This window comes from Juglans microcarpa x Juglans regia, chromosome 1S (genome assembly GCF_004785595.1).
Source record: "Juglans microcarpa x Juglans regia isolate MS1-56 chromosome 1S, Jm3101_v1.0, whole genome shotgun sequence".
NCBI classification, from domain to species: Eukaryota; Viridiplantae; Streptophyta; class Magnoliopsida; order Fagales; family Juglandaceae; genus Juglans; species Juglans microcarpa x Juglans regia.
In genome coordinates this window covers 8,764,209-8,773,428 of record NC_054595.1, presented here as the reverse complement: position 1 = coordinate 8,773,428, position 9,220 = coordinate 8,764,209, and the positions used below count along the sequence as shown (strand labels likewise).

At 38.6% G+C, this 9,220-nt stretch overlaps 1 pseudogene; it reads left to right on the top strand.

Moving 5' to 3' along the window:
* The first annotated feature begins 1,280 nt into the window (after positions 1-1,280).
* Positions 1,281-8,997, top strand: LOC121247282 (annotated as a pseudogene).
* The last annotated feature ends 223 nt before the right edge of the window (positions 8,998-9,220 follow it).

Here is a 9,220-nt window from a genome sequence, read left to right as displayed (position 1 = left end):
TGATATAAGAGTATAAGCACGCTGTCCCAAATGTGCCCCAGCCTCGACTTTACCCTTACAGTAGGCTGTACAGAAACCGACGCCATCGGCCGCCATCGATGCGAACCGACTGGTTGCGTCAGGAACTGGCCGGAACCGATAGAGAACCAGTCGGCATGCGGTGGTAATTTGAAGAAACCGACGTTCAGTGATTCGGTCTCGGTTTGAAGCTGGACCGAACCGCTAAACCGACCGATATAATAAAATCTTTTTTTTTTTTTTAAATATACCCTTATCGAAACGACGTCGTTCCACTTAAGTTTAAGTAGAACGGCGTCGTTTATGTTAATAAGTATTACAACAGATAATGGAAACGACGTCGTTTGGCATTAAACCAAACAACGTCGTTTTATTAAGGACGTAAGAAAAAAAATAAGTCTCAAATGACGCCGTTCCACTTAAACTTAAGTGGAACGGCGTCGTTTCGAGATGAGTCGTCTTCTTCCCCAGCCCTTTTTTCTTCCAAATCCAATCTCTGCAACTCTCTCTCTCTCTCCTCTATAACTCTCTCTCTCTCTCCTATGCAACCCTCTCTCTCTCTCTCTCGCTCAATCTCTCTCATTATTCTCTCAGTAGAAGCGCCAGAGAACCGACATCGACCGAGAACCACCAGAGAACCGCCTCGATCGGTTTCCTCCTCCCGACCAATTACGGTCGATGGCCTCCTTTGTTTTTTCAGACGTCGGTCGGCGTCGGTTTTGTCCAAAAACCGCGCCGACGACGTCGGTTTTCACCCCAACCCTACATTGCCTTGCTATTATTTGAGGAAAAAAAAAGTGAAAACACGTACCAAACATGGGGCAAACTCAAGAGGCACATAGTATTAGGTGAGTTTGGATATACAAATATATATTATCTCATTATTACAACTTTTTTAAATTCTCATATAAAAATATAATAAATAATTCAACTTTTTCAAATTTAAAAATAAAAATTATATTAAAAATTTATATTTAACAATACTTTATTTAACTTTCAACAAAACATTACATCTGAACTTTCTATTCAAACTCATCCTTAATCTTCTCTCTAGAAAGGAAGAGGTGAAGTTTTTTCTAGGGGACCACAAAGATTCTAATCTAATTTAGGTTTGACGCAGAAATAATGGTGGATGTGGGAAGAGATAGTTATCACGAGCGGGGTGAGCAGCGGTGGAGTGCAAAAATAGTGGTGAACGTGGGAAGAGGCAGTTACCACAAGAGGGGCGAGCTGTGGCGAAACAATGCTGAGAAGAAAGAACTATGGAGGAGGAAGATGAACGAGCTGGAAGAGGAATGGGGAAAATTGTGTCTAACAAAAGAGGAAGAATAGAGATAGGAGAAGAGTTAACAGAAGAGTTGAGCTACAAAGAGGAAAGAAGCCTAGTAGGGAAGGTCTGTATAGAAAGGAGTATAAACCCATATGTGATTGAATCCACTCTGGTGAAGGTATGGAGGATCAGTAAGAAAGCAAAGTTTCAAGAGGTAAGTCCAAACATATTCGTTATCATGTTTGCTAATCAAGCTAACAAGAATCAATCGCATTTGGGAGGGGAGGCCCAACCACTTGTTTGTCTTAAGGTTCTATGATGGCTTCATGCCACTGCAGAGGATGAACTTCAATAAGGAAAGGATGTGGGTTCATGTATGAATGAAGCAAGAGGTAAACTGATAGGTGAGTCGGTTGGTAGTGTGGAAGAGGTAGATGTGAAGAAGGATAGTAGCAAATGGGAAAATTTTCTAAGGGTCAGTATTGAAATGGACCTAACTAAGGGGTGAACAACGGGATGGTTCACAATTCTCCTTTGGAGAAGGAAAGTATGGGGGTCGGAAGAAGGTGGAAGCAAGAGAGAGTAATATAGATTTAGTGTTGGGTAATTAGGAGGTAGGGGAGGAAGGACTTGAAGGGAAGGAAAAAGGAAATATGAAAATTAATGGAAACAATAAAAAAGTTGTAGGGGAAAGGGAAGTTAGTATAGGGATTGAAGAGAGTGAAGAAATATGTATAAGTGAAAATGAAGTAGAAGAGGTAGGCCTCTCAAAATGTGAGGGTATTAATAAATAAAAAAACCAGACAAAGGGAGCATGGAAACGGAGGGCAAGAGGCAAGGGCAAGGGAATATCAAATCCAAGTGTATATACACATGGGAAAAGAAACATGAGGGTGGAGGAGGGCAAGAATGAAGAGTTGGAAGGGAGTAAAAAAGCAAAAAATAGTAGTGTTGAGAATGAAGAAATCCATATAGAAGAATTGGCGGAGCCTGTAATATTGCCTCGCCAATCTGAATGAAAACACTAAGTTGGAACTATTAAGGGCTTAGAAACCCTCAAACAGTTCATGACCTTTGTCATATAGCAAAGGAGAAGAGACCTAATGTAGTCTTCTTGATGGAGACTAAGTTAAATTTAGTGAAGTGTAGCAGAGTGAAGAGAAGGTTGAATTGTGAGGGGTGTTTTGTTGTTGAACCAGTTGGTAGAAGGGGAGATTTAGCACTGATGTGGGATAATATGACAACTGTAGAAGTGATAAACTATTCACAGAGGCATATTAGACTTGGATAACCAATGAGGAAGGGAATATGAAGTGGTTGCTGACGGGGTTTTATGGTGAGCCTGATTCAAGCAAGAGGGAGAAAGCCTGGAATTTGTTAGTAGCACTTAAACCTATAGGAGAGTATGGGTGGTGTGTAATTGGTGACTTTAATGAAATCCTAACACATGATGAAAAGAGAGGAGGTAGTATAAGACAGGAAAGACAAATGGACAGATTTAAAGAAGCATTAGAGAAAGGGGAATTGTTTGACCTGGGTTAGAGATGGGACAAATTTCCTTGGATCAACAAACATGAATATGATTCTTTTACTAAAGAAATGCTAGATAGTGTTTTTGCAAATGCGAAATGATTAGAAGTTTTTAATGATAAATCAATGGAAGTATTAGTAGCAAGTAGCTCTGATCATAAACTCATTCTATTATCTACAAGTCAGGCTAGTAAATGTGAGTGGAGAGGGAGGAAATTGTTCAGATACGAAGCAAGTTGGGCACTTGAGAAATAGTGTGAAGAGGTGTTGAAGAGAGTATGGAGTAATCAACCATAAAGTAGAGAGCAAATGTATAAGGTACAGAAGTTGATGGAAGGAAGCATAGGGGCTTTAGTTAGATAGAACAAACATTTAAGAGCAGAGAAATGGAAGGAGTTGGAAGGAAAAACAGAAGAACTAAAACAGTTACAATATGAAGAGAATGGGTATAACTCGAAGAGTATTAAAAAGATTCAAAGGGAGATAGGAGTATTGCTTGATAAGGAAGATTTGAAATGGAGACAAAGGGCAAAGAGGAATTAGTATTACTATGGAGACAGAAATACTAGGTTCTTTCATGCATGTGCAAGCCATAGGAAAAAGAAGAATCTAATAAAGCATGTAGTTGATGATCAAAACAGAAGCTTTTCAAGGCCAAAGGAAGTTGAAGAAGCATTTAAATCCTACTTTGAAAATTTATTTACTTCTTCTCAGCCATGTACAGTTGAGATTGAGGATTATCTAAAGAATCTAGAGATCAGAGTTTCCAAAGAGATGAATGTGATCTTGTCAAAGATTACACCATAGAGGAGGTGGAAGTTGCTATAAACCAGATGGTTCCACTCAAACCACTTGAGCCTGATGGCTTTGGAGCTTGCTTTTTTCAAAATCATTGGAGCATAATTGGAGAAGAGATGAGCTCAGCTGTACTTGCTTGTTTGAATGGTAATGTTTTAAATCCTTTAGTGAACTTTACTCACATTGTGCTTATTCTTAAAACAAAGAGTCTCATATGTACAAGTGAGTATAGGCCAATTAGTTTGTGTAATGTCTTGTATAAAATTCTGTCAAAGGTGTTGGCTGATAGACTTAAGAAAGTATTGACAAATATCATATCTCTCAATTAAAGTGCTTTCATACCAGGGAGATTGATAACCGACAATATTATGATAGCTTATAAAGTCATGCACTCAATGAAAGTTAGGAAAAAAGGAGCTCAGGGAAGTATGACCATTAAAATAGATATGTCAAAAGCATATGACAGAATAAAGTGGGCTTTTTTGGAGAAAACAATAAGAAAGATAGGATTATGTAGTAAATGGGTAGAGATGATCATGGATTCTGTAGTAAATGGGTAGAGATGATTATGCTTTGTGTATCAACTTTGTCATACTCAGTAATGATCAATGGTAAGCTAGGTGAGAGAATATTTCCTTCAAGTGGCTTAAGACAGGGAGATCCCTTGTCTTCATACTTGTTTATTCTATGTGTTGAGGGATTAAGCTCCCTGCTCCATAGATCTAATTCTAAAGGGGACACAAGAGGGGGTAGCAGTAGTAAGGTGAGGAACAAGAATTAATCATCTATTATTCGCGGATGATTACATGTTGTTTGGAAGGGATAGATTTGATAAATGGTTAAAAATACAAGAGATGTTATTTAAATATGAAAAAGCCTCAGAACAATTTTTAGTAGAGATAAGACAACCATTTATTTTAGTTCCAACACTATAACAGAAGACAAAATGGATATTCTAACAGCAGGAGGAGCAGCAGTGAGGGGTAGCTTTGAAAAATATTTTGGATTATCAACCATGGTAGACAAATCAAAATACAATACCTTTAGAAGTATTAAGGAGAGGATTTGGCAAAGAATAAATAATTGGAAGAATGTATATCTGTCTGCTGCTAGAAAGGAAATCATGATAAACACAGTATTGCAGGCTATTCCTACTTATACCATGACTGTCTTCAAGATTCTCAAAAAATTGTGTTGGAAGCTAAATGTGATATGTGCAAAGTTTTGGTGGTGTATTCAACAAAAGAATAGTAGTGTGCAATGAAGGAATTGTGAAAAGATGAAAAAATAGAAAGGGAATGGAGGATTAGGATTCAGGGACTTAGAGAGTCTCAATATGGCTTTGTTAGCTAAGCAAGGCTGGGGATTTATCAAGAATCCTAACAGCTTGGTGGCAGTGATCTACAAAGAGAAATACTTTTAAAAAAAAAAAATCCATGCTGGATACTAAACTGGGAGATATATCATCACTTATTTGGAGGAGTGTGTGGGGAGCTTTGGGACTGTTGAAAGAGGGTCTGAAATGGAGGGTGGGTAATGATCACAAAATCAAAATATGGGGGCACAAGTGGTTGTCCAAAATAGTTTCCTTTAAAGTTTAGTCTCCAATATCGATACTAAATGAAGATGCAAAAGTGAATGTTCTAATCAACCAGCAAAATAATGATTGAAATGATGAGTTGATAAGGAGCATATTTATTCAGGAGGGAGTATAGCAGATTTGCAACATTCCTTTAAGTAATGTAAGTACAAAAGATAAATTGATATGGAGCCCTTTAGAAAAATGTTTATTCACAGTAAAAACTGCTTATCATGTGGAGATTGAGAGGAAAAAAGTAATTCAGGGAGAAACAAGATGGATGGAAAATGGAATAATATATGGGAGCTAAATGTCCCTCGAACATTAAAGATATTTCTATGGAAAACAGGTAATGATTTGCTTGCTACAAGAAGGAACTTATTCAAGAAAAAGATTGTGGATAATCCCCTCTGTCCCATTTGTCACCATGAAGATGAGTCAGTGATGCACTTGTTATGGCAGTGTCTAGTAGCAGGGATGATAAATTCAATACAGAAGTGAAAAATTGCAAAAGATGATTTCCTCAGCTTGTGGGAGAAGCTTAAGGAGATGATAACAAATGCATAATTGGAAGTGACAACAACAACAATGAGGGCCTTATGGATGATAATGAATGGGTTCATTTTTTACAACAAGTTTAAAAGTCCTATTAGTGTGATTAGATTATCAAGGGAAAACCTCCAAGAATACCAGTCAGCCATCCAGTTGTGGAAGAGGGCCAATAACACAACCATCTAAGAGAGGAAGAACTAGCATTGGGAGAAACTTAAGGAGAATTTTGTCAAAACAAATTGAGATGCAGCAGTGGATAAAAAAAAAAGTGGGAATTGGAATTATTATCAAAGATGAGAAAGGGGAAGTACTGGCAGCAATGTGTGATCAAAGAAGGCTTATACACCAACCAGCTACAACAGAGAGTTTATCCTTATGGAGAACAACAGAATTATGTAGAGACTTGAGTTTTACAAAAGTGGTACTAGAAGGTGATGCACATGTTATTATCAACACAGTTAACAATGAAGAGGAAGACCATTTCAGCTATGGGAACATCATTCAAGAAATAAATAAATATCTCTATGATAGAAAAGAGTGGCAGGTGAGATTTGTACTTAGAGAGAAAAACACAATTGCACACACATTAGCAAAAGCAGCTCTACAATTAGATTATGAGAGAGTATGGATAGAAGAAGCAGCAGAATTTGTAACTAGTGGTCTAATGAATGACTATTCAGTTGAATACAAGAGGTTATTTAAAAAAAAAAAAAAAAAAACTCGAGGCCCATTTTAGAAACCTAGCATTTTTTGAGAGTATAGGTGATGAAAAATTTTATTCATCACCCCTATACTACACACCACATATGATTTTTTATTTTTTTTCCTTAACAAATATGTAATGTATGGATGATAAATAGAAGAACTCAATTAATTTAACAAGAATAAAACCAAAATAAATAAAATTAAAAAATAAAAATAAGTGTGATGTGTAATGTATGTGATGATGAGTACCCAATCCCCAAAACCCACCGCAAGCGCATCAACAATCCTGTCTCAAGCGACCCCAGCCGCTAATTAAGCCTTGGTTCCACCACTGGCTTTTTCCTCAAGGGACCTGGATGTTCATCCATAGTTGATTGGGAGGCAGAGGAAATTGATATCCATAGCACCATATGGGAGTTTGACCCTGGTGGTGTCGATTTTCATTGCCTATGCTCCTCACCCTCCTTTCTCTTCCATGACCGCCAACGCTTCTACAACTCTCTGTTTTCACCACGAAAACTCATTCTTAGAAGCTTAACCCACTCTCCATTCCTTTTAGTTTTTGGTTTTTCCCTTGTCTTCCTTTCGACACTATTATCCCTCGTCATTGTTTCGCATCAGCAGCAACCTCTATTGAACCCGACTGAGCAAGACGATGCCTACAAGGTCCTCCACTCCATCAACCTCACCATCGCTTGATGCTCCCTCTTCTCCGACGATTTGTGCTCCACCGCCCCGCACGGTGTCATCCGTGACTACTTCTCTGACATTGAAGACGAGGCCAACGAAACGGTCCATGCCACCTAGCTCACCTTCGGTACTTCTCGGACTGCGCTCCCAACCCGCCTTGCTCCCCAAAGTTCTCTGCCCTCAACCAACTCTTCTTCACCTCCTTAAGTTTCTCTGCAAGCTCTTTTTCTATAAATGCTTCAACAGGGCAATGCAGGGTGTTTCATTCTCTCATGTCGCTTTGTCGAGTTTCTTGTCCACTCTCAAAAAGCTCGTGTTCGTCGATAATCCATCTTTGGTCGGGCCTTTCAGTGGCATAATCGGAATTACACAAGCTTAAGTAGGGTCTTTATGACAGGAAGCAGAGTCTATAGGGATATCCCAAATGTGGTTGGAGATTTGGTTAGAGCAAAGAAGTTGTTTGATGAAATTACTAAGAGAGGGAACCGAGTGAACATATCCCCCCTTCCCCGGATTTCTTAGAGGCTGGTGACTCGGATCATCTGGAGATTAGGGCATTGCCAACTCAGATGATGACAATGGCTTGGACGAGGCCCATATTGGATATGACCTTGTTGGGAAGAAGGTTAAGAAGAAAGAACTAAAGATAAATTGGATTTGTTTCTTGTGAGTGCTGATGACTCCAAAAATTGGCTCAATGATGAGGAAGTAAAGGTGACGCGAAAAGATCTGAGGCTTTTGTTCGCAGATTACTCAAAGGGAAGTCACCACATGTTGACTTTGATCCTTAGGCGCCTTATATTGAGTGGTTTAAATGGGATGATGCCAAGCACCCACTCTCAAATGCTCCGGAGCCGAATAGGCGATTCATTCCTTCAAAATGGGAAAATAAGAAGGTTGTTAAGCTTGTTAGGGAAATTGGTGTAATTAGGTTTGACAAGACAAAGGAAGAACAACATTTATATTTGTGGTGGGGATATGATTCCAGCTCAACAGAAAAGGCTAATCATTTAGCCTAAATTCCTGCATTGAAGACAAAATTGCCAGGCCATGAGGGATCGTACAAGCCTTCTTTGGAATAAATCCCAACACAAGAAGAAATTAATTCTTATCAACTGATTTACGAGGAACATCGGTCGAAGTTTCTACCTAGAAGGTATATGTCTTTGAGAAGTATCTCAACATATGATAATGATGTTAAGGACATTTTTTAACGTTGTTTGGACCTATATTTGTGCTCATGAGTCTGTAAAAAAATGTATTAATATTGATCGTAAATCCTTGAAGGTCAAGTTGCCAAGTAGGAAAGATCTTAAGTCTTACCCCATAACATGTCATCTTGAGTACAAAGGCAACAAAGATGTCTCGAGTACAAAGGTAATAAGGATGTCTGCTGTCAATTTCCATTGAAGCTTTTGGGCAATGGGTTGCTTCAGGTTCTCTTGATGGAAATATGCGAATCTGGGAAGTTGAAACTGGTAGATGTCTTAAAGTCTGAGAGATTGGTGAAACAATTAAGTGTGTAGCATGGAATCTGTTGCATGAGCTTCCTATTTTAGCTGTCTCTGCAGGACAAGATGTACTTCTTTTGGACACTAGTTTTGGAGATGAAGAAGAACAAAAGAAGATGAAAGAAATTCTCCATGTTGAGACGCCTAAAACACCAAATGATTCAGGCAACAAAGTGCCTATTGTAAGTTGGCTTCAAGATGATAAGCATGGAGGGATCAGGTTAAGGCATTTTAAGATTGTATCTTTAGTAGAATGGCACCATAGAGGGATATGTGCATTTTGCAAAGAATGGATCCTGGGAAAAGATTACCACTACCAACTAGATGCCTCGTCCCTTGTGTAAAGGTCTTGGCAAGGTTCTGGGGTGACAAGGGTGCTAGCCAAATGGTCAACACTCAGGGTTTGGTCAGGAATTGGCCTACCTCATCTAGATGGAAGTGCACGTTGTTTCAGATATAGAATCATAGTGGAAAAGATAGAGGTTTAGTCAGTAAACTAGACCTTGTAGTACCAAAAATTTAAAACGCATCATAGAAATAATTATTTTCATTCCTCATAAATATTAA